The following is a 27,389-nucleotide window of genomic DNA, read 5'->3' as shown; positions in this document are numbered from 1 at the left end:
TGCGTGGCGGCCACGAAAAAGAGTGAATCATTAAACTTTAATGGTATTAGATATTTTTAAAGGGAGATATAAATAGTATAGCCATCGTTTTTCTCAGTTTCTCATTTTACAGTATACCGCATTAATAATCTACGTTACGTATTCAAGCTTAAGAAAAGATTCTATAAGGCGTCATGAAAATATTGGAAATATCGCGTTATGTGTGTAATAAATAAACTACGTTACTGAAAAGAACTGAAAAGGACATCTCTCTTCACTCGAGATCATTATAAACACACGGGAGATTCCAGGCACGATTTTCGAGATTCCTTTCTTCCGCGAGTGACATGTGGGGCTCAAATTGACCAGTATATACCAACGCGCATCACCCTTGAGGAGAGCCGCGTCGTCGAGGGTAGCCAAACGGTATCGGCTTACCCCAATTTCACCCCAATCATTTTGAAACCCAAAACCCCGCCGTATAACCGTTCCTTTCTCTCCGTTCGCGTCTTTGCGCGTATGTTGATGATATTGATATCGAGAGAAAAGAAAAAGATTGAAGGGAAAAGAAGCAGAGAGAGGATACGCGCGTTGTCCACCGGGCCGGGACTTGGAGAAGGGAATTTGACAAATCGCGTCGCGTCAGAATTTTCGTGCGTCAATTTTTCACGTCGGCAGAAAGGCCTAGAACAAGAGGGACCCGCTTCGAGCATTTTTCAAGCAGTCGTTCGGAACGAAATCGACCCCGCGAGAGACGCGCTGTGTATTTATCGGTGCGTCCAGAGCCGAGAGAAATCGTTGACGATTTCCTTAAACTGGCGCTTCGACGATAATGCAATTGGTTAGTTGCGCCTTGCACGCGGGAAGCGATGACTCGCTTCGTCTGACTCATGATCTTTATGTCTAAATCTCAAAGCAAAATTTTAGTAATATTAAAATTAATCATCTAATAGATCTCGTAATTTTTGCATATGGAAATAAAAAAAATAATTTCAAATTGTTGCTAAGAACTTTTAAAACTATAGCTTTTATAATTATAATTTAACTGCAAATAAATGTGCAACGATAGAAACACAATTTTATAATTTTATGTCGGATTTTATGCGCAATTTCTATGTTAATGCATTTATAATGAAGTCACAGTGCGCTAATAGGAAAATGCTCAGAGAGAAATAATGAAGCAATAAATTAATTTAAGCTTGTTCGACATTAAAATCTGAGGAGAATCTAATTCACCACTGTAGCGTCTATAAACTATAATATTTAATCCTCATTAAAGTTTGTACGGTAGTTTATTTGTGATACGACAAGCAAGAATAATCGCCGGTCTTAAAATTTTAAGTGTTAATATATCAATGAAACATTAATAAATCATTAATATCAGAATAATCTGCAACATGCAAAATAAACACATAAAAAAGTTTAATGTGGTGCTTCAAGAAATGGGAGTCAAACTCGTGATTATTTTTTGTCAGAATTGTAAAATAGTAAAAGTAGGCATGCGAAAACTAGTCTCCGTCTCTTCTGATTCGGTTTATTGCGCCGTGATATTCGTTCCGTGATGTCATACTAATCGCGACTCAGCACGACTGTCGTACGAAGCCAGGAAATGTAAATTAACGTCTCCAGTGCGCCCAGGTAATCACGCCCCGACGATAAAAACGTGATAAACGAGCATAGCAGCCCCCAGGTACCGCGATGCTTATCGGGCATAACTCCCTTTTTTGAGCCACTGAAGCAGCCGTAGAAAAATCCCGCTCCTGTACACGTCACGGTGCTTACCCTCTATGACGTTTGCACAAGCTCAAGAATGCGTGTGCGTGTTGGCTGAATGCAACCAAGTGCATCCCGTAGAGTGCGTTAAAAAGGCGTCATTTTCGGTCTCCTCCGGCGAAAAGACTTTTCGTGTCCCTCCTCGTCGATAGTATCAACCTCGAAGGTACAAAACGGGGAGACCCCGTCTGGCTACCTGGCTATATTATGGCACCGCGATTCTGAATAGACGCCGCTTGTTCTCCTCTCATTAACGCCGGAATGAATCCATTCATCGAGCGAACCCTCTCGCACGTTAACGCCGCGCGACCCGCAGGAAAATGAAAAATGAACGGGAATTAACGCGCGGTCGACTACCGTCGCCCGTTATATCAAAGTTATACGCTATACGGATATGTTTTGTGGTCGTATATTCACTCGCTATATATATATATATATATATTTTTTGTTTGGAAAAGTTGATTTCGAAACGAAATTAATTTATTTGAAGAATTTAATAAAAATAAAATAAAAAAAACTTTTTTGTTATATTCCTTCTTAAGTTAAACTACAATAAAAATGATCAAAAATTTAAATTTAATATCAAACATTAAATTAAGTTTTAATAAATTTTGGAAGCAAAATGTTATATTGAGTTTTAAATACGACATGTAAGATTGCTGAGAACATAATGAAAACTCACATTCGGCACGTAATCGCTGACAAGGGTGGGCGATCGTAGAAACGCACGAACGGAGGGGTTAACGAGATACAATCTCCGGAAATAGCTCTGGGGATGATAAGAGAGTTAGTTCTCTCGTCGGAAGAACGAGCTCGCGCGCAAACGTTCTCCCACGTGATTTTAATAAATTAAGGGAAGGTATGACGCAGCTCGCGGCAGGCAGGTAGGCGTGCTGCGGAATCAGCATTGCTCGTTAATGAGAGAGCGGTGGTTGCCGGTCACACCGTCACGTCACGCCATCGGGGCAGTCAGCAGGACCCCATCGTGAGAGCATCTCTGTTCCGAAACACCATAGAGCCTATTCACGGCGTGGCGACGGGGGGGAATACCCTCATATAGGCGCGGGGGGGTTCGCAGACACGTGACTACTTTATAGCGGAGCGACGAAGGGGCGCCGATGGACGGACGGTCGAAGGGACGGTCATCTTTTGACCCTATACGCGTTCTTGCTCGCTCATGCTACCCAGCACGGATTCACGGACGAAAGTTACTCGTTCCGCGATGAAACGGTTATTGTGATGCGCGGAACATATTTATACCGAAAGTGCGTATTGTTTCACCGGCCGCGACAACATGTACAAAGGACCGACCGCCCGGTGTCGTGCCCCACACCGCTTTTTATATTTTTCACTTTCGAGATCGATGGACGAGGGGATACGCGAGGGGCGCTGTAACCAGAAGCATTACAAAACGCAATTTCCGGACTCGGCTGCTGGAGCGATTTTTCGTGCGAGCGAGAAGCGAGGGTGACTGAACGCGGGCGTTCAATGCGTTTTCGGGTTGACATCAATCGGCCGCCGAGCGGGCACAAAGGGAAGGAATCGTTAGTATCAGTGACGCAAAACGGCTTCCATGTAATTAATGCGGCGAAACGAACGCGGAGAAATCGCAGTTGGATGCATGACAGTGGTCAGCTGTTAATAAATGCCGCGTTATTCACAATTCGAATCATGAAATATGTGTATGAGATTTTTTCAATTAAATAAAGAATAAAAAAAGAAAAAATTGATTTAAAAATCTATAAAATAATAGATAAGATCTATAAAATAATAGATTTTACACTAATATCAAAAAATAAAAAGGAACAATATTATTCCGCCAAAAAAAATGAAAAAATAATAATTCTTTTATCAAACATATAGATATTTCAATCAGTATGTGCTATTATTTTAAATGAAATACTGTTAGATTAATAATGAACTCGTTTATACTTTCTTATATATCGCTTCGTAATGGTGAGCTGTCATGTCATATCTTTAGACATTCATCCTTATGAAACAAGTACACCTGCGTACGCGTAATAACTCTCTAAGCGCAATCAAAACATCCAACGCACGATTATCATGTTGTACATCGCAAACTGACTTCTTCCGCGCTTTCGCACAACATCCTTTCTATGTAAAAGCGCAATTATGTGCTGTTTTACTCGCAACCAGTTTTCGCGGTATATCTACTTCCACATTAACGCAACACAATAGTGAATCAAGTACATAAGATTTATATCTCACAAAGACAATAAGATATTACAAATTTCTATCTTTATAAAATATTACAGATTTCTATCTTTCAAACAAACTACTTCCAAGATCCTATCCAAATTTATCAGTTTCAATAACTCTAACTTTCAATTTGCAAGATTTTTTTTGCAAGTGTAATGAATAAATTTACTCACCGGTTGTTGTATCGAAAAGCTACATCATCTTCAGCATTCATCAGGAAAAAATGTATCTATTCCAACTATACCTGGAAAAGATAATATGTATTTTAATTAGTATATAAAAATATATTTAAATATAATATAAATTATAGTAAATATTTTATGTATAAGTAGATTATTACATGTTATCAAATTACTTTCATTCTGCTTTAAAAATTGTGTGTGTGTGTGTGTGTGTGTGTTGATTATTATATATTATTATATTATTTTTATTTTAATATATATACTATACTATATATTACAAATTGCATAAATAATTATATAAAACTGCAAGAAATATTCAATAAATATTTTAAACATCTTAATAAACATTTAATACATAAATTGTAATTATATACGTATGTGCTATCACAATTATGTGCCAATTTGAACAAGAAATAAGTAATTGTACTCACCAAGTACAATATTTCAATTTGCTCCACATATACTGTAGATTCCAGCTTAAACTGCTCATATCAGCTGCTTCAAAGTGTGACGGAAATTCGCACTAAGTTACACGCGCCCGAGCGAAAGTCAGTGTGCTTCATTTACACGAAAATCACAGATTTACGTCGCGAATTTGGCACGCTGCGGTATATAAAACGCGAACACGAAATAAAACGCTTTGTACCGCGACCCGTGTTGCGCCTAATTGTAGCGTGAAATGTTACACGTTCAGCGGTCGACTCGACAATAACACACATTCGGAGCGAGCGAAACGAAGATGATTGTCTTGGCGGTCACGGGGAGGTCGTCACGTACGAACATGTACACAACACAACTACATTTTACCCACCGTAATTCCGTCGAGCTAAATTTTCGATATGTTGTTGACATATTTTCGACATGTTATGTTCTGAGAACATTATATTCTAAGAAAATATTATATTCTGAGAACATGTTACGTTCTGAGAAATATTCAGTTATTCGAAAAACCCGGTGCCGTTTTCTAATGAGAAAAATCAGTACAAATTTTCCGGAGAATCCGGAATTTATCGTGTTTCAATTCTTTTCAGCGAACGTAGGAATCAATTTCGCATATCTACGACATCAAAATCTACAAGTACTCACTGGAATTATAACCTGTTTCAAGTCACAGTCCCGCCGCCAGACAATCGACAAAGTACCGTTAAATGTGAATATCCCCAGTATAAATAATACGTTCCGGCAATTGCGTGTTACTTAAATCGGTACTCCCGACAAGAATTTACACAGTACAAATGCGCTTTAGCGGATAAAATACGTGATTAATTACGAACCGTCCACTTTGCTCCAAATTCCGATCAGACGTAATGGGAGTGTCATAGGCGCCGCGAAGGGGGCGCGCGTAGCGTCAAAATGTTTAACTAACTAGAGCGAAATATTCGAATCGATATCGATTCAACAAGTAACAAGTAACATTGATATATTAAATAATCATATCAAATATCAATAAAACTAGAAGCAAAATTTGTAGCGTGTAGAGTAAATTGCAATATCCTAAAATTTAATTAAATTTAATCAAAATAATTATTATTAAGAAATAATTATTTGTTTATTATTTATATATACACATAATTATATGCACACAATTTCTTATAACAACACACATCATAATACGACACACATACATACATAATTATAATTATATAAATAATATATGGTTTCAAAATTAATTACAATATTCTTTCTAATGTTAGATAAGCCGGGCAGGTGAATGAACGAGCGCGTACGAAAAGAACAAAGCTGTCTCACCCCGGAAACGTTAACTCGTGGAGTTTTCACCCCCGAAAGGTCTGCAAGGAAGTATTTATTAGATTGGAATCTAAACGCCCTCGTGGGCCTAAAAGCGTATTTCCTTCGCCGTAGGTGGTTTCGTGGGCCGACGGCGATCCCCCTTGGATCAAGCCGGCTCCTGCCGTAGGGTTCTAGAGAAATTAGCCAGTGCAACTTTATTAGCCTGCATCACGAAATCGCCGACGCTCTTCGCAGCCGAAATCGCGGCCTTTACGTCCCTTTTCAACGCAATAAAATAATAATTACCCTTAATCGTGGCGCAAATCAAATTTATCGCCGACATGATAAGCCGCTTTTTCCCGCGTATTCCACGTATAAATACACGCTTCGCCACGAAATCGATTGCAGATGTTATCAATGGACAATTCGCCGAACAGATAATTTGATATATCCGGTTGAGTGACCAACGTATGCGCATTCGAAAACGCATTACTGAACAACACGCTCGTAACATTTGAATCTGAACGGTGACATTATTTATTCTGCGAGGCTCATGACAGGCGTCGTTCTCCTGTCAAAGCGCGACGCAGAACGCCCTGATATTCAAAATGTCGTCAGGCATCGAGTCGATTCGAATCAGCGAGCACGAGATGCAACACCTTTTCAACGGAAGTACAAACATCGGAGTAAATCTCTGTATTCTGAGAGAGACTGCGCGAATCAACGAGCGCACACGCGAGATAAATCAAACTTCCTCGTCGTCGGCTCATAAACCGTCATTTCCCATCATTAAAGTCGAGAGTCGAGCAAGCATGGCTAGCCGACCGGAAACTGGCGTTTCAAAGGCCCACGGCGGTATATCCGTTCTGCTCAATTTCACCGATTTTCCGTCGCCTTTGTATCGGTTTATCGCTCTCCAGGCCGATCATTAGTATCGCCGTCAAACGACGGGCATTGTCGTCGTGTATTTATGACATATCTACCTGCTCTCGCTCGGATCCCTCGATCCTCGCGTCCATTCGATAGAGATCCTGCCGGTAGATCCTATAGAATCGAAGAATGTGTGTCCTCCAACAGTTATTATTTATTATACACGCGCTTCACGGATATAAGAGACTCCTAACGGTACGCGGCTGAGTTTATGATCTTTCGACTGCAGCGTCGCTTGATGCATCCATTTGATCCTCGCGCACCTTGACAAATGACCCGCAGCACGTCGACTATCGCAGGAAGCCGCGTCGAAACACGCGCGCGTCTCGGAAGAATTCGCTGCGGGAGATTTGAGATCCGCCGTTTCTCCTTGCGCTCTGAAACCGCCGCGGTGACGACAAAACGCGCGATTACGCAACAACCGAGTGGTAAAAATCGCTTTAGCATAGAATTATGTTCCAAATATATATCGGCGTGATTACACTTTAATCCGCTCCGCGCATCTGCGCACGTCTAATTTACCGTCGACAATAATTATGACGATAAGCAGACACGATCTCGCGCGTCGCCGCAATTAGTTAATGTTTCGTAAATCATTAGCGGGGACAACGCCGTCTTGACGTTTCCTTCGAAACCGTTTTACGCCTATCAGATGAGATTAGCTAGTCGGCGGAAGTTATGTCGCAAATAAATATCAACAGCCAGGTAATTCGCCTTAAGCTCTATATTTAACTCATACGCTCTGGCGAAAAATCAGTTAATCCGTAAACGCATAGGCAAAGTGCGTGACCGCGTGTTTATTCGAAAAATAATTACCGTTCAAATAAAATTAGCGGATAAAAGGTACTGTAATGCTGACGATAAATATCAACTAAGGATTCTATAATCCATCCGTACAACTAGATTTATTCTTTAATTTAGCCTCTGCGGTACTCTACGCGCGAGAACCGTAATCCTATAAAACGTTACGGTAATAAACACGTCGACAATCGTGACGGTTTCGAAATGCATTGCTAGACCGTAACGCGCTCTCGTATTACGACAGATTGGTCAATCTGCGAGCGCGTAGTCAAAGTGCAACAGTGGCTGGTCGTTATGAAAAAAAAGGTAAGATAATTATTATGTAGGCGTAACTATGCTGCTAATTGATATCAATTAACGACATCGTGCAATCATTTCATTCCTTGTAATTACACCTCTATTGGTCAATCTGTCTCTCCATTTATCTCTCTTCCAGATGTGCATACTACAGTTCCACAAAATGTTACACTGACACGAACGACGGTCGCAGGCGGCTGGTTTTGAAATGCATTATTAGACCGTAACGCGTTACGACGAATTAGCTAATTCCCCAGCTGACTGTTTAAAGAGAGCGAGATCGGACGGTTCTTTTTCCTTTTTGGAATCTCATGCCTTTCAGGTGAGGCCACCTGGTCGGTCGAGTGCCGTGTGAACCTGTGCCGGGCGATACGGCGTCGCCCAAAAAGACACCCGAAGGGTAACTGTTTGTACAAGCGCCCCGGTATTTTTATCCGAATGACGGTGACTCATAAAGATCAGAGTTCTCTCGCGCGCGTATCCCCTCGTGCATGTTTCCTCCTCTTTGGTTGCGCACACATACACGCAAGCAACCCCGTAAATCGCTGTGCATCCACCGTACGCTCGCACACATACGTCCACTATTACCGATGCACACGCGAGCCTGAGCGTGAGTGGCGGACGGGCGAGAGGGGAGCAGAAGCGTGCTTGAATGTGTACTTAGCGGCAAGGAACACACTCGCTTCGCATGTTAGGATAGAGATTATGTCGTCCAAGGAGTCTATAGTTAGTTAAGGCTACCATTCTTCGGTTGGGTGGCCCTTTGAGCCCACCGCCGAAAAAGATCGCGACAACGTTCGTCGTCACGCGCACCAACAATTAGATATTAATTCTATTCAGATCTCTCACCTAGCCGGGACAGCCTCTACAAGATACGTGGGTGGATTAACCTCTTTCGGTGGTGTCTGTCCTCCTTTTTTTCTCCCGGGAATCTGATTCCCGCCGCCAGCCACAGCCCGGACAAAGCCGAATTTGTCCGTCGACTCACAATGGAGTCCGCAAACACGTCACCGGATTAGATAACCTGATATTTTCGTTCGGGGACTTTGCGCGATCAATGAAAATTCTCATATCATTCGTAATCGCTTATTTAAGCACATATATATATATACACCTCGATTTACTTTTCTCAACCATATCTCTTTACACTCATATATGACAATTTTTTAAAGACAGTTTTTTTCGTATAAATTATGAGACAAATTAATTGCTGTTTGTAAACGCCATGATTTAATTAAATCTTTATATTACATTAGAGTCCAATCGATATTTAAATCTTATCGAGACGTGAACAGGTCTCGAATCGTATATAACACTTCATAAGAGGTTATTATGTGGCAAATGTAATAGCGAAAAACGCGATCAACAAGATTCGTCAATTTAGATAAGAAGCTTTCGTTCGCAGCCTGATTAAAAATTTCGCCCGTGATCCTCGAGAGCCATAATATTTCAGCACAGCTGCGAAGATAATAACCAGACGGGCATATATAAGGCGTGCCTGTTTTGCGTCAACACGTCCGCTGGAAACATCAGCGGCTGTTTCACTTTCCTTATCGTGGCATAAACCGCACCGGCGCAAATGGAGGATGATCCACCGCAGTAAAAGGGAAAAAAAAATATCGTCGACTCCCGGTAATATTCATACGCGGAGAACATTCGCGGAGCAATTTTTTTTCATCCGAAGCCGACCCTCATGGAGACAAACGAGGAACCGATGTTGGTGCGAAGTGTCTCGAAAAAGAGAGATGGTAACTTTCCAACGGCGGCAATTTTTCTGAAAAAAAAAAAAAAAACGAGCGCCGGACACATGGCCCGCGTATGAAGGACGACAGTGGCTGCGAAAATGGTGCGTTTTATGGTTTTATAATGCGAATGGTTGACCAAAGGGGGATCTCCGAGACGAGACTGTAACACATGGCTGCCCGTGTCCGCCGCTCTCCTCATCATACGCGGAGGGAAGTATCTGTGTGTACAGCAAGAGGGTGACCGCTCTTCAGCTGTCCACTACGAAACTGGGTAATGAGCCGTCACGTAACCCGGGTTTACTCCCCAATAAAATCTATATCAGGATTCGAGGGAGATGCCTTTTTTTACCTCAGCCACTGCCATACATCATTCCAGAAGCGTCGTCGCCGCCGCCGCCGCCACACCACCGCTCCCACTTATACTTTTCAGTCATGAATCCGCCGCGGTTTGTGAAAGGTTTGATTTATTATAGATTCGAGGTATCACTCACACATCGTGGACGCGCTTATGGATTTTTCACGCACTTAAAAAAAAAATTCAACAGCGTGAAATATATTACATCAAGATACAGGCGAGTGATACAAAAAAAAATCCACATAATTAATGTTAAATTGTTAATCAAGCTTTCCACTAATCGCCAGTGGTACCGTAACGCTATACACACGCTTTATTTCATCTTATACTGGTGATTTAAATTACTATTTTTAAATTTTACAGCGTTGAGATGTCTCTCCTCTAAGAAGAAACAATAAATCGTAAAAAATCATAAAACTTGTCGGCGATGTTACGCAATTAGAGGTGCGCTTGGCGCCACTGACTAAACACGTACTAAACATTCGACTAAAATAAATAACCACGACTAGGCGACTTGATTTATGAGGGGAGCCTGACGTTCCTGGATGTCATCCGGGTTTAACGCTCTTCGTCGATCTTAGGCTTTAAAGCGGCCATACAGAGTCCGATCAATAACATCATTTCGTAAACGCACTCGGTGTCGGGAGTGATGGCTTCTCCTGTTTCAGGTGCGGCCAAACGTGAGTAATGCCAAACAAACGGGAAAATATATCCATCTAGTGACGACGGCTACGGTAGCGGCCACGTCGTGGGAGACGCGCTATATTTACGCGGCGGTGGTTTCGCCTTTTTTACGGGGCGTCCATGGTCGATCCGTTATATTTAGCACGCGCGTTCTCTCGGTCAAAGCACCACCTTGTGACGTGTCAGATGCGACAACTCGCGCTTGCCTTTTTATCGAACGGGGGAGGTGACCCTTCGCGGCACCGACGCTATTTCAAGGCGCATGGGAACGCAGTTCGGCAGGTGCCCCCGGCTGATTATAAATAATCAGAGTCTCGCCTCTTACGAGAGCGCCTGCCTGCCTCTCGTGACGCGCGGTATGGATACGCTCATGTCGAGGGGACCGCGGAACATAAACGCGCGTGCATGCACGGCACGAGGGAGTTAAGCGACGAGATATTTATTCGTTCTATATACAGAATGTTCAATTAGTGCATTTGGTGGCACAGAACAATTCGCTGCCAAAAATAATTTAGCTTTTGTACAAATTTTATCGGTATGTTTGCGATTTTTTAAAATGAAATATGTTTTTATAATCGAAACTTTGAATTAAGATGCCCTTGAAGCTTCACTTTAAATTAACTAAACACACAACCGCGAAGAACACATTTCTGTTTGCGCACTCGAAGCAATATGAGTTCTAAGATAATTAGAACGAGCCAATCCTTATTTGATCGGATCGGAACGAGCGGCGGCAAATCGGCATGGAAGTGAACGCGCGGAGTTTGAAAGCTCGTGGGTTTCAACAGGTGCTTCCGCGGACCTGAAGTATGCAGGTATGTGGAAGCAAGCACTTATTCCCGTGAAGACCTCTTACACGTGCACACTCCACTTGTGCACAAAGCGGGCCCGTATATTTCTGCTTTCCATCTCGAGAGCTCGCAGAGGCTCTCTCGAAAAGTGTGCCGCGGCAGTATGTATCTCTTGTCTCTTTCTTCTCGTCACGCTGCCGCTCACGCACGCCCTTTTCTTTCGTTCGCTGCGCGCTTGCAGCATGCACATTGTCGTACGGTCGGACGTAAACAAATTTCTGAGGGAGATGCGTGCAGAAACGTTTCGCAGTTAATAAGCTGTTGGCGAAACATGGTGGTCATTAAACGTGCGTTTCCATTGTACGGCACGTACTCGAAGACCTCTGGGGTCGCGCAATCATCGAGTGGCAAAGCTGCGGTTAGAGAATATTTCACCCTGATGTGCCACTTGGCCTGTGGTTATTCGTATCAAACGATTATGGCGGTTTAAATATAACTTATATACATATTTAACGGCGAGTATTCGAATTGATTGAAATAACTCGCGCGATATACGAATAATTTTAACAAGAATAAGATTTGACACGTAGCAAGCACAAATTTATTCGTGCGATAAAAAAATAGGAGTTCAAAGAAAATGCCAAAGACAGATAGGCGGCCTAACAAAAAAAAACGCAAAATATGAAATATCGTGATCGAGAGGCCGACATTCATCCGGGTCAATTCCCCTTCGAGATCACTCGAGAATCAGGGCCTATTCGTCCGGGACACTCGAGAAGATTAGACTGTCACAAGCTTTTCCACGTTTCACAATAAGCCACTGCGTAGCGCAGGAAGAGGGGGGACTGCGCGAGGGGCGGTTGCACCGAGTGACCGTATCCACTCGAAACAAAAATAATTCTGTCCCTACAAGCAGGCAGCCGGTGCGCGGAAACGACGGAAGAATCAGCGCGGAAAAGCGGCGGGCAACGAAAAGAAGAGAGAGACGAGCAGAGAGAAAGAGAGAGAGAGAGATATATTCGAGGCTATGTAAGCCCCTCAACAATGGGGAAGATATTTTCTCTAATGAACCAAGACGAGTACACTTCAGTGCCAATTACACTTCAACCGCGTTCTCCGTATTTCGCTCTACTTGACTTCTGTCATTTCAAAGCCAACGAAACGTCGGAGAGACAAGGGCGAGATAGAAAAAAGACAGAGAGAAAGAGAGCGAAAGAGGAAGAGGAGAGGACAGCTCGCTGTGAGAGGTCGCCTCCATGGGCATTCACGATCAATGCTAAACCTCGTGCCTTCTCGTCTCTCGTTCGGAGCAATAAAGCGCGAGATGAGGAAGCGAGGCAGAGAGATAAGCCGGACAATTAATTTTAAGACGAATCTAAAGATGAAGAGACTTCGGTGCAATGCGCCTTCGTTATGAAAGATCACTTACTACCTCGGAGTGTACACTCAGTTTTCTGCTGAAGAGCTTGCAATCCTTTCGAAACGCTCGCGAGTAGAAAGTACTTCGATACGTCAGATAATTAGCACAATCGCTCGCAAGCTCTAATTAACAGTTTCGTTTTGAAAATGAAATAATTACGGTGATAAAGATACCGTTCTCCTTACTCTCCGTCTTTCTCCTATTTCACTCTCGTTCTTCCGACATTTACAGAGCACACAAAACATTTGCTTTACGTTGGTAAATATTAGTAGAAGAAATACTGTGATATTTTACGCATGACTCAGATACCGAGATTACAATTACGTCGGATTATCGTAATCAAGATAAAGTATGAAGCCGATAAATTAATGGCCGGCGAATAGTTGGCGTTAGGCAAACGAGATGTGCGATTTTGCGACGGCGGTACGTCTTAATTTACCATAGATTACGCAGATCACAATAAACCAAGTCGATAGGGTCAGTTCGAGCCGTAAGCCTTGATTAACGGATTTAATTATGGGATTGTGTGCGGGGGCAGGATTGCAGCGGTCATTATGGGGGCCTTAGTAACCCGTATCCCATACACCCTGGATATACCTATGATGCTGCGTTGGTATACACGGTGGTCCTACATAACGTTCAATAATATGTGTACGCGACGCAAGCACATTCAGCATGACTAAATATAATTACAAAAGTCATTACATCCCTTCTGAAACACCTACCGTCGCGCGCAATATTGTTATGCGAAATTTTTTCTAGAAGCGCGTAATTCAATATTCGCGTGTGCGAATCTCAAACATTATTACACCCTATACGCAGAAGTTCATCCGCCAGAACTCGATATTACAGACTCCCGTGGTCCACGGGGAATAAGACTTTAAATACGAACCCCATCTTTTTCACCGTCGACTCTGGCGCGCGCGCGCGCGCGCGAACGAATATGGGAAAAGCTAGCAAACGCGAAAGATAATTAAGTTCGTAATTAAAAGATACAATCGCACGAAAGCCTTTCACGGTGGCTAAGTGACAAAAGCAATCAATCAAAGGGACAAGCGTGGATTCCACTCACGTCGAGACGTTCGATGTGTATATAGATATAGACGAGCGTATATTCGTGCTCGGACCATTAAGGCTCCTATCATTTGTTACCATCAGGGATCGGTGTATCCGTTAATACCATGTTTCACGGCTCTGCGATTCCGCCAGACGGAGTATAAGCGTATTAAACTAAGTATTCCGGACGTGTAAGTATTGATTTCCCCACCCGAAAAACGGTCGTCTTCAAATCCCTCGTTTACACGAGCAATAAAAAGCCCAGCCCTTTCGCAACCGTTAATTCCGACATGGCAAACGCGATTGTAAATCGAAACTTTTATGCTAACTATTATACATTGTTAGGCACTATTAACGAATAAAAATTATATCGTGTAGATGTTGCTCAATTCCATTGCCGTATAATTCATAGTTGCGTAAATGTGAATTATCTTGTGCATATATTTACATACAGATTCCGAAATAGGGATAATATCTGTCTAAGAACATACTGTATATGAAACACGCCGTGATACACGGAATATATTTAGGATTGTGCGATTCGGCGCGAACGCGCTGGAGTGTTCGGAATTTCGATTACAAGGCTACTGGAGATGCGTTCTCAAGATGTCACTTTGCATGAATTTCCTCGAGACAGCGTCTCGGAGAAGGCTGTTCGCAGCCACCGGCGTGTACAGAAGCGGAACCCTCAGTTAAATGAAATCACGGTCAATCTAACGTTATGTAAATCGGCGGTCACTATCTGGTCAGCTTTGCATATGAATGCCAAAGGGACGGCACACTTACGGCGCCCTATACGACCTTAAGATGATGCTAATCAGTACTCTCCCTGGAGCCGAGTTCTATCCACGGTTCGTTTAGTTTAGTGCTTTCGGGAGTCAAAGCCAGCCAAGTCGGGGCGCTCGAACGCGCGGCAATCGACTTAATTTCAAGAAGTTTGACATCGAGCAGTCTCTCAGCGCCACAAGAATTTTCGCAGTATTGGAGTTTCGAGAATTTTAACGACTGCTCAGTTAATTACGACGCATCTCTCACATCATCATACGCCAGATACGTGACCTCAGCAATTACGTCTCGTGGAGCGTTATTAAAGCTGGAACGGCCGGTAACATAATTTGCGCGCTGATTAAAACAAGTACGGAGCGAAGTAAGAGCTCGGCGTGTATTTAAAACATTTTAATCGAACCATTCGCGCCGGCGAAGAATCTAATGCGGAGTGGTAACTCGTAACATTGCGCGCTTCTAATGTCACCACATGGTTTCGATGACTGGGCCTGTACCGGGTAATCCTATGGGGTAGCACCTACTCGAAAAGCGCCCGCCGCGCAAGTATTGTCCGTCGGCGGTCCGTATCGAAATCCCGAATTAAATACGACCGAGCGACAATTATTCCGCGTTTATCGGCAGCAACGGTATTATCCCGAGGGGTGCGCTCCCTCTGATTAAAAATTCTCGCGTGGTTAAGCCTCTGATAATGATCTTCCCTAACCCCTTTCCGCCCGTGGGGTTTATACAGTATGGTCTAAAAACGATTGTACTTACTCAGTCGGCGTGCACGGGCGACGGCTAAAGCGCAAATGGCTCGAGGTCATCGCGAACAAGAGTTAACGATCGTTGTCAAGGGTGATGGTGTCGCCTTTTTTGCCAGTCGTCGTTGCCGCGCATCAAGGAAGTCGAGATAATCCAGCTGGCTCGAAGCTCGCGCTGGCGAATCTGTAAACGAATTATATCGATTAACTGATTATTTTCACAAATTATGAAAAAATCTTTTCCTTTGTCAAATAATCTTATTCTGCCTCTTTCTTTATTATTTTATACAATATGTATCTAATATCTATCAGTTAAATGATATTTAATACAATAGTAGATTCATGTACTATTCATGTAATATCAATAAATACAACATCAAAGATGCTTATATTACGAGGGAGACCCTTCGCGAGGATTGAGATGCTATCTCTCGGTCGTTTGCTCCGTTATTAATTAATAACGTGCCAAAGATTAAATGAATTCCTATTGAGAATCCTCATCTGGCGGCAAGCCGAGCGTGAAGTAGGCGGCCGCCCGCGAAATTTGTCATAGGCCTAACGACCCTCGTTATTAAAAGTAACGTTCCAGTGACCTCGCGTGATAATCCACTCACTTGACAAATCGAGATAATTGCAGCGGCAGCCCTTAATCTCCTCCTCAAGCGCCGCCTAACCCGACAAACAAAAGACCTTTAAAGACTCCGAGAAACCTCATCGCACGCAGAATTAAAGTACGAGTTGCTATATATATATATATATATATATAACCCGTCTCTCATTATCTCAATTTATACAGAATGTCTCAATAAAAATATGAAAACGTATTATTAAAGATTAAAAATTCGTTATATGTTACATATAATAGATTGTTACTGCGAATAAAAAACCATTCATTAAAATGTCATGAAAAAAAGCTCATATTTCAACAATACTGTAAATACAAGTAAATTTCACGCAAAAATAAACGCGAAAGAATAAAATACGCAAAAAAAACCTAAACAAAAAGGCTATGTTCGCACGAAGCAACGAGAATGAATGCCCGTAGTCCAGCGGCGCGCACTTCCATTAATTAAATATTCAAAATCGCCATTAATCCGGTCACCCCGCGCGTCGGCGCCATTCACCATGGCGGTTGAAATCAGCCTCAACGAAGCCCGGGCTGTTTCGGATCTTCGTGGCTTAGGCAAATGAAAGCCGCGGCGCTCGCATGCAAATACACACTTTTGTGCACGGAACTCGGGTAGCGCCGGTACGAAGGCTAATAAATTTTTCCACCGTGCCCGGCTGCCGCGTTCGACGTGTGACTAATGACGGCGAATTAACGGGAGAGCCTGTTCCAACGTACCTGAGAACAATCAGGTGCCGCTGTTGGCGCGAAGAGGAGAGAGAGAGAGAAAAAAAAAGAAAGAAACCAAAGCCGCGACAGCGCGGGAAAATCGCGGGAAAAAAAGCGCCAGTCACCCTCTCACCGCGTGTTTGCCCAAGGTGTGACAAATTCCGGAAGATAGATCGATCGGCCCGTACCTCCTGTCGCGTTACGTACCTGTCTTCCCGCGCTCGTTCGACGCCCATTCACATTCAAATGCGAAGTTAACGAACAAGGTGGTCTCGGTAATAAATGACACGGGCAAAAAGCGCGCGCATTCCCCGACTTCTCTCCTGTCTCCCCCCCCCTCCCTCCCGGGTTAATTATTCAGGCTAAGGGGGTTGTAAGCAGATTGGTCTCACCCCTAAGCCCCTATCTCGGTACAACGAGGGTGGCAAGACGGGGCGGAGGGATCGACCGAAGACTTTAAACCGCCCTTACTTACTGACTGGTGTCTGTGATTAGAACCAGAAATATGCTAAGCGCCCTACCAATTATCGGAGATTCCTAGTCGCGGAATTACGCCGTCTGCGATACGATCGAAATAGTAGCAATTGTACTACAGTGAGAATAATTATGCAAAACCGTTTACATTTTGCTCTCCGACGAGATATCTTCTGCAAGAAGAACAAACAGATTGATGTCTTTCTAAAATTTTTTTCATTCTTGATATCAATAAATTAAACTGAATTTTTCATTACACTAAAATTTCTTCAAAAACAATTTCGTAATAAATAATTTGGAATAATCCGGATTTCGAAATAATCCGGATAAAGTACTTATATTGGCAAGAAGTCTAATAATCCCGGGATTTGCAATTCTAAACGATAACTCGGTCGTCGAACCCCATAAAATCAGATTCACCCAAAACGTCTGAATAGCATCCAACAAGTTTTTCTAATTCCAACGTACGATCAAAAGTCCGCTACAAACGGCACGGAAGTTCAATCGACTGCAGCGAGGGCGGAAATTAATTCCACGTTCGCGACAATAATTTTAGACGCGGCTCTTTGAGAACGAGTAGACTGCGCGGCGGTCGGAGGCACGAAAGGATAGTAGAAAATCGTAAGGGAACATTGTCGTTAACTTTTACGAGGCCATTAACGTGGCCGTCTTCCGCCATTCCGAGCGCGAGCTGGACACCGTGACGTCACCGTGAAAGAGGACCAAAAGAAGTAAAAGAGAGTTAGAAAAAGAATTAGCCGAGACCACGAGTTGCCCAATCTCCGTCCCATCCCACACGGTCTTTCTTCGTGCCTCATACATCCTCCTTTAGTATTGCAACGGTCGTAACTTCGACAAAGGGCAATATTCGAGTCACTCGAGCTGAATGCGGAATGTTCTCGGCAAATTGATTGCGGGAAAGAAAACAAAATTTAACAACAAGCGATATACGACAACTTACATCGGTAAATATGTAAGTGCACCGTAAAAACAAGTCAATAAAAATATTATTCAATTCGGAGTTTGCGTCACATCCAATTTATACAAGTTTCCTAATTTATTCAGCACTTTCGGACGGCGTGTTTGCGGTTGCCGTCGCCGCAAACGAATGCGACGACAACCGCGCCTTCGTCTGCAGGTGGCAGTGTTGTAAAAAATAACAAATCCGGGAAAGACGAAGGAGGGAAAACAAGAAGAAGAACGAGTAGACGAAGGTTACGTTTCGGGACTTGACACGCGTATCTAAAACACAAGCCCCGGGCCACGTGCCGGGGGTCCCCAGCCTGTCAGGTCACGTGACCGTACGTAAAAGGGTTGAGATTTTCCAGCCCGGACTTTTCGTGGCGCGACTTGACAGATCGTCTCGCTAAGTCTGACTGATACTCGTCCGCCACGGGCTTCGCTTTAATTATGAGATATTATTCCGTGATCGCGCCCCTCTAAGCGCGATCGGGTTTAATGCCTTTTTAAAAGGAGATCAGGCCTTTCGTCCCGATGCGACGGGTCGACGATCGGTCGTCGACACAATGCCGCCGAAAGTTTCAGAACAAAACAATTAGCCGAGCATCGTTTCGGCGTGGTGTGAATTTCTGTCCGACGAGCGAAAGAACATCAAAGCATTTGTAAAGCGGAGCTTCTCGATCGGATCCCCATCTCCGAGCCGGGAAACCGACGAGGACAATATCATCTCAGCGGGAAGGTCGTTACTTCACGCTCGGTCGCCAAAACTTGGCGAAATTCTAAAATCTCGAAAGGTTCCGGGCAATAACCCGGGAAAGTTCCGACACTTTCTTAAACTTCGGGGTAACGTCTAGATATGATATCCCGTTTATTGCAGTCTACTCAACAGCGCCCGAGAGCTTCTGTGATTTTAATCCTCGCATTCTCTTACGTATCCTCGTTGATGAGGTTCGCGATATAAAACGGTTTTAATTAAATTCTCAAGTATGGGATATTGTGTACTAAAACCGTGCGCACATAAAAACGGTATTGTTTCGTACTTTAGAAATCTCTGAAAATGATTAATTTTTATTTCTTATTCGGAAGTAGGATCTAAAAACATATAAAGAATATAAAAACTTTAGAAATATTATTAATTGCAGAATTCACGCTGTCTCTTTATAGAATTAAAATAACTATTCGATAATTTTCTATTGAAACATACCTTTTCACAAAGTTGCAAGAAAATTTAATATCAAAATATGAATCTATACAATAGCTGCAGAAACGGGTGATGGATGCGCCCTGTAATCCGCGCTAACTTCCTACGGGATTTGGCGGCTCCTGGCGCCTCTATTTTCCTGCGCGAGCCTCCGTCCCTAATTCAAACCTGGCCTAAAACCTCGAAATCAAGTCAAGTCACTAAGTCTCTCTCCTCTCGGGAGCCGTGCGCGGCACCCCGAGACGCCGTTCTAATTAACATCGTGTCGCTCTTACAGCTTAAGTCGCGGTGCACGACGACTGAGACGTCTTCCGAAAATCATTAGAAGAGGGAGGAGACCGCGCGAAGAGATAGATGAAGAGCGAGGAGACGCGGGGATGGATTCGGCTGTCAAGTTCGGAACGAGAGGCGGAGAATAGACGGATAAATAAAGGCAGGCCGGCATCCACGAAACTCGAGAGAGCGATTCTCCACGAGAGTCGGGGGGAGAAGCCGGGGCGAGGCGGCGAGATTTAAATTTTCGCAAATCATTCTACAAGGAGGGAGAAGGAAAGAGTAACGCGGTAACCCCTTTTCCCGGGATTATCGGGGACCCATGTGGCCCTGGCTCGCTGATGGCTCGTTACCGAACCAAGCCTCTCCTCGATAACCGACAGATATTGCTATTTATGAACGTCGACGTAGCCCTCGTCACGCCACCGCCGGCACATCTCTTTGTCTTTCGTCGACTATATACGCGCCGCCGCCTCCATGGCGATTGTCGGCTCCAGTCACGTTCTCGACACGTGTCGAAGATAGTGTTCCGCGAGACGTATCCGCGTGTACGCCGATGTTGTCGATCAAGATGGATCGGCGTCGAGGAAGCGATCGCTGTTTTCCGAACTTTTAGTTACATTGATAAAATATGTCACGGTAAAACAGCGGTAAAGATATTATGTACACGATGTAGATGTAGTCATCGCGTGTAATTGTTACCTCGTTTAAAATATGTATAAAACATTCATTTTAATTATAAATAATAAATTAAATAATCGAGAAAAATAAATAATAATACACAATTGAGTATTACAAAATGCAATTAACACCGTGAAGGGATGAAAATTTCAATTAATTGAGGAATTTCCGTCCTATAGCAATTCTAATCGTCTAATATTAATTAAGCTCCAAACTCCAACTATTTCACTGTAGTAGTATCATCTGCAATGATCTCCAGTCGTCTGAGCGGGCTTCCCGGACCCCACTGAAAGTTACCAATGTCCGGCTTAAGTAAACGAAGCATTCGCCGCAGGGGTTGCTGCGATGGACTAAGATATTTGTCACCTCATTGTTCGTCTCCTGGGCCCTGAGCTAAGTTCACGGACGGAGTTTAATGTCACGCAATTCCTGCGAACGCCGCAAGGATTATTCCTGCGGGCAGGATGTGCTGCGATATATCTTGCGCAGTTCGTCGCCGAAACGAGCCCATTTCGGAGCGCGCGCGGAGAAACGGCCGACCCAAGTTCCGGCGCGCTTAAACCAACACACGACGGCGAAATAGCGAAATAGTGCGCTCGAGGTATTGCGGTGTGAGTCTTAATTAGCGCGACTTCCAAACGATCACCGCGCAGAAGGTCGATGACGCGCCCGGAGACGGAACTATCCCTGGTTAAGCATGCCATCGTTAATTAGTTCGCACCGTAACGACGTGCGGAGCGTACATTTGTATACGTACACAAAGCGTCCTAGATTCCCCACACTTGCACGCGCATGCAAATAATGTTTATTGCGTCTCATCATTTACGTTCGTTCGATCGCGATCGTAACGGAGACGAAACGCCGTGTCCATGGAATTTTTCAATCGCTGCGATAATGACCGATTTTCACGCTCGGTGAAGCTCCTTGGTCGCGCGAGCAGATGTGGAATGCCGATAACGGCCGCGGCATTCATTAATTCAGGTGCTTCGCTGCAGTGCACGCGCGCACCGCCACGCAATTTCGAAAGGTTCGTGCATACGCGGTTTGTTGATATAATTTCGCGACCTTAAATTGCAGCGCGTAGCGGCGACATTGGTGCGAGCGACGCGCGCGAGTCAGACCATTTATCGTAATTATACAGGCGGCGCTGATCGCCGCGACATAATGGCAAGGTATCACAATGTCGAAGCCATGTCGTGCGGCGATCCCTTTCGTGACCGATGATTAGCGGAGTCGATTTGTAACATGCATTAGTTATCAACATTCTGCTCGCTAATCACGCGGCTTCTGAATCACGGAATATAAATGTCTCCGAGAGTGGCATTACGAATACTATAAAAATAATGGTGACAAACATCTATTTAATTTTGTTGATAACGTATGTATACTCAGTTGTATGAGGATGAACATAAATACTCCGCCCAAAAACACGTGTTTTGCAGGGAAGACGGTGTTTGAGCAACGTCTGGTTGGAAGTGAAACGTTGTGTTTCGCATAGCCGTTCGTTACATTCGACAGCTATTTGTAGCCGACGGGCCTTTCTCGACGGAAATACGAGCTTCTTGGATCGAAAGGCTGTAACTCGATCTCCCTTTTAGACAAGCTGTTAATTTTCTAAATTTAGAGGGCAGACGTAAGAAAGCTCGATCACGTTCGCCGAAGCGGTCATGGAAACGAGTTATCTCTTACCCTATTTGTTTTCAGCAGCTGACTGCGGCGGGGATGAGGGTAGTGCGCGAAAGCGACGAAAACGCATCGGGTCGAGAACTGGTAAGCGAGGGTGGCCCCTTGCTCCCTGGGGGACATCATCAGGGAAATTGGATTCGGCATTTTTCAAATCCTACCCCGAAAACACTCGTACGAATGTTGGTCGCGTCGAAAACCGTATTTTCGTCCCTAAGAGGCTAGTGCTCGACAATCAAATTACGTCATTTTTATGCCGCTTACGTCGAAAGCAGAGAAAATATACGACGTATGGCATTGAACTGTAATGCGATTGCTTTGACAATTCTATTAGCTTCCCAACAATGTTTTTAATAACATTTAAACACAAATATATAATTAAATTGTATAAAAGTATTGTTATGGTAATATTGTTTGCGTATCCTCCAGAAATTATTCTTACGAAAAGATTAATCAATAGGCGAGCCGAGCGTCCCCTTTTCCGCTTTATTACATACGTGACAAGATCAGATTGGGAGGCTAACGGATGATTTTCGTCGGAATTCGACCTCGTCACCTCGAGACGATCCCTCATTTCACAGTGCCAACCGAAGATTAAGATCTACCCCTTAAAGTACCAACTTGCTGCTTCGCCTGCGGCTAAGTTTCGCGCAGCCGTAACTCATCGCCAGTAGATAACGTCGGTCAATGTATTATTTATCCTCGTTGTCGCCGCAATTATTCATATCACTATCGTACCGCACCTCGGTTTCCGCCGGCAATCAAAAGCTACTCGACTGTGTCGCTATCGCATAAGGTCGCTATCGTTCAAGGTAGCGGATACGTTGACACGTTCCATTTCTCAAGGCCGCGTGAATAACAAATATCGATCTATTAACACGTTAGGCGACGTGTGACTAATAAAGATAACGGACAAAATAACGTGGACTATCAAACGCACTGTATATTTCGTATAAAAAAATAAACAAATTTTTCAGTAATTTATTGCCGTTCCGCAAATTAAGCAAAGTTCTGCGGAACAATAGCAGTAAAATTATACGCATGAAAACGCAAGTACGGAAACTCCCGCGGGCTGCGGTAGTTCCATCGAATGGAGATGTAATTGCGAATGGAGATTAGCTGGGAAGAAAAGCCGGGACGCTATCTCTCGGCAGACAGAATCTCGCAAGACGAGAGCGCATCTAGTTAGTACGTTTACGACAGTTTGCGGCGTGGAAGGAAGGAAGAAAGGAAGCGAGACGGGCGAGCGACCGAGCGGGCGTGCAGGCATTGTCATAAAACGTAAGCACGGAAGATATCTCCAAGTGTGAAATATTTCAGTCTAATCCAGCAATATCATAAAGAACGCCCGGTGAGACGGCTGCGCGACGAGGAGGCACCGAAGTCGTAACCAGGCATTAGGGCTGTTTACAAAAGGCCCTTCGATGCCGCGTCGCGCGAAATCGTCGTTACGGCGGCCCGGCCGATGCGGGAGCACCGGCTGCGAAACTCACCACCTGGGTCCTCTTCACCCTTATTATCAACAATCGTAAAACGCTAAATTGAAAGTCCTCGAAGGATAAAGCGAGGAGAGGGCACACGGCACCGCGCGCGCGGCGGGAAAGAACGCGCCCGGCTGCGAACGAGATCTGCGGTTAAAGCAATTTCGGCAGTCGGCATAAAAAGGCACTTTGGGGCGGGAATCGCTAATACGCGACTGTAAAATTCATTCCGCTATCTGCAACGGGCGGGATAACGCTATGGAGAATGATATACAATCTCGTATCGCGCGTGACATCATAATTAAATGCAGCTGCGTTTGTCCAAAGTACACTAACGCAGTCTCGATGTAAGAAAGCGCAAAAAAAAAAGAGAAAACGAATAGCACTCTCTCGATAAATAGAGAATTACTCGCGATGACTTCGAGAAAAAGTTAACGGGACAGCGTCGGGACGATCCCGAGCGTCCACCTACTTCTCGGAAGATCCACGAATTCAATCTGTCTGAGGTGACAAGACAAATGTACCGCTGCACTCTGTCTCGCATCCCGTCCTCCCCTCCCGCAGGAGCCACGGGTCAATTAGCCAAAAAATTGGGGCGCCGCGCCAGTGAATACCTAGAAAAAGTAATTCGATTGAAAGGGAACGGGCTATAGAGATAAGTGAGAGAAGATGCCAGTCATCCCTCGGTAATTAGTCAAGGGTCGCTTGAGTGCCGTGAGGAATTCCGAGTCGAGTCCGGGTATCATCCCCGGTAGATACGCAGACAGGAGGGTCCGGATTCTCTGGACGAAGGATAAGCCCCGGATCCGCAGGCTATCCGCAGGATACCGTGGAAAAGTTTCGCGTCCGGCTTGGATTTGATTGATTAGCCCCGCGCGGAATGGAGTGTCGCGATTGTTTCCGACAGAGTAATCGCGACTACTTACACGAACGCAAACGATCAGCCGAATTCGCCCACTAATGGTAACGATAGACACATACGGGGTGTCCGCTAGACAGATACAAAGTTTTCCCATTTCGTCAATTATTCGCCGCTGCGAAAATAATGTCGCTTAATAAACGAAATAAATATTTTTTTCAGAAGAATTTATATAACATGACAGACATTTTGAAGCTTCTTTATAATAATACGGATAATGGCATATCTATGTTAAACAATTAGCGAAAATAAATTGCGCGAGAGGAAAAATGTATAAAAACCGGCGAATTTAATATATTTTTCTGCTATTTCATGAACAAATTCATTTGCATACGGCTAACATTTTTCAAGGCAAAACATCAAAAATCGAAAGCATATCCTTGTCAACTAATTAAAGAAGCCAATAGCGTAACGGTACGTGCATGTACCAATTATTCGCGGGTAATGCTTTTTTACTGTCGCCCCCTGAAAAATATATTTGCCCACGTGCGCATAATGGAGCTGGATACCAAAATCGAAACTCCGAAACTACGCCGAACAGCCGGACGCCGGCGTTTCATTACGCGCGCGCGAGCGAACACCCGGGGATAATACATTTAATCAAGGACGAAAATGGTTTCGCCATGCGAATTTCGATTCATACGCGGTGAGCGCGAATGCACGCGCGTCGCGTCATTGCGTTGTGTGGGTCGTGCTTTTTCCAGAAATATCCATTAAGCCGCGGGTATTATACCCGTGCCGGCAGGACGCATCGGGTCCTCCAAAATACCATCGAGCATCATGAATAGCCCGGATCCATTCGATGGAACGTGACTCGTGATCCGCGATGAGCCAATGTCTGTCTCTTTCCGTCTCTCTCTCTCTCTCCCCCCTTCTCCCTGTCGAAGCCCGCGTTTCATAAAGAATGCTAACATTTGGCGCTGTCCGCGCGGGCGGAGAGCGCCGAGTGCGGAGGGGGTTAAAATGTCAGCGGCGATGAATGGTGCGACCTGTGTCATTGGGAGATACGTACGTGACATTTCGCGGTGTATCCGTGGCCGCTGCGGCGTCGAATTACTAGCGCGCGCGGTGACGCCGGTGTTAGCTGGCGCGCGTGGTGTGCGCGCGCGACGGTGCCCGGGGAATGTTACGGAGGTGCTTCCAGGACACTATGGACTGTCGGCCAGTCCAGTGGGCATACGTATTGGACTCCAGACAGCGGTCATCTGTCACTGTCAAGTGACCCACCCGCCCCGCTGCCTTACGGTCGGCCGGGTGGCGTCGGCGAGGAGGACGACGCAGGGAGTACGGAGGGAATCATCGAACCCTCCGTACTCCCGGTAACACGTGCCGATGTCTACGCTCGGACCCCGGTAGCTCCACGTATATATATATATTATATATGTATACGCGGATATACGCGTGAGACACGTAATATATACGCGGTATAAATAAAGCGCCATACTGCGTTAATTACACGATCGAACGGCGCGTCGGCGCCCGGTGCGGCCTCAAAGTTGCTCCGAGCGATGATAGAGGCTCGGCCAGCGCGTGCCCGCTGCCGTTTCAGAGAGAGAGAGAGAGAGAGAGAGAGCGAGCGGCATTTTCTTGATTGAGAACATCGCGCGAGCATCCGTGTACGCGAACGGTCACGAGGGCGAACCAATTTCGATACATGATTAACATTGTTAGCGGGATGATAGGCGGAGAGAGAATTGACGAGGGGAAGGGTTAATGGATTGACGTCTCTCCTCGCTCCGTGCGCCAATTGCGTACGTCTAATATACGTCTGCAAACGTCGATGCGCGGCGTCTACCGTACGTAGATACCGTTACCATCCACCTGATTATGATACGAAGGAGGTATCGAAGCAGCACAATGCCGGGAAACGGCTTAATCAAGACAGAACGACGCCTCGGGCCGTACTCAAGTTAATGCGATATTTGCGAACGTGAAAGGTTAGCAAACCGATCCATAATTCAAAATCAACAATTACGGCGATGCGGCGATGCTTCGCTACTCGCTCCCGCTTGAGCAACAGCGGCGTCTAACGCGCGTTTATGCAATCGACACGATGATCTATATCTAATTTAAAGCGCTCCGAGTATCGTCGGGGAAGCTTTCTAAACAACGGAACGTTTCTACAAATATAGAAGAGAGGATTAATTGATTAATTCGTAACATTCTGAATTATTGGTTCTGCTTTCGCTAGAGTGGTTGACAATTATTTGAAACTAGATTTACCGAATAGAAAGTATTCTTATGCATAGAAAAATCATGATTAATCATAACACAATTACGCAACCGATTAGACACACATATCCGCTTCGAAACGGAAGACATTGATATTCCGACAGCATCCTCTCGCGCGTTGGAGACGCATCCGCTAAACACCGACGCGACTCCTTGGGCGCGCACAGTGATTAATAACTGGCCGTTCACGTCGCATTACTCATCGACGTCGCGCGCGTAGACTTCCGCCAGACGAGCGTTACTTACGAGTCTGCGGTTTCCAGCTAGACGACCCGCGGCGCGGTAACGCGCCACCCGCTCGCATAAGCGCGACGAGTGTTATTGCAACGATGAGTTTCGGTGACGCAAGACCGCGGACGACATTTTTTCATCGTAATCGACCTCCTAGATCGTATGTCAAATATCGTTACCGCACGACGACGGTAAATATTTATAGTCAACACCGAGGAGAGATGCGGCGGTGTACCGCAGGATGTGCCGAAACCGCCTTTACAGCTTTCAGCGAATTATCTTTCCGTTGTTATCTTTCAACCATTAGGAAACAGAATCGCGTACCTGTTTTGAAAACAACTGGAGGTCGTAATAATAAACGAGAACTGCGGCACGGATCGTGGATATTTGTACGACAGATGCCACGCAATTTCGCGTACACAACC

General features: G+C 44.7%; 1 protein-coding gene across 2 annotated transcripts in view; it reads right to left on the bottom strand.

Annotated features, from left to right (window-relative positions):
• LOC105672143 (uncharacterized) overlaps positions 1-27,389 on the bottom strand; it is a 354,839-nt gene that overhangs the window by 222,753 nt on the left and 104,697 nt on the right. The window contains exons 12-13 of one of the 2 annotated variants that reach the window (XM_067353333.1): positions 15,507-15,677; positions 4,146-4,216 (exon numbers count right to left, since the gene is read on the bottom strand). The gene's annotated coding sequence lies outside the window, so the exon portion shown is untranslated. Of the gene's footprint in view, positions 1-4,145; positions 4,217-4,585; positions 5,443-15,506; positions 15,678-27,389 lie in introns of those variants that run through there. The other variant, XM_067353334.1, reaches the window with a different exon arrangement.

Source organism: Linepithema humile, chromosome 4, assembly GCF_040581485.1.
Source record: "Linepithema humile isolate Giens D197 chromosome 4, Lhum_UNIL_v1.0, whole genome shotgun sequence".
In the NCBI taxonomy this organism is placed as follows: domain Eukaryota; kingdom Metazoa; phylum Arthropoda; class Insecta; order Hymenoptera; family Formicidae; genus Linepithema; species Linepithema humile.
Note: the sequence above shows the minus strand (reverse complement) of the source record. Positions and strands in the feature narration are given on the sequence as shown.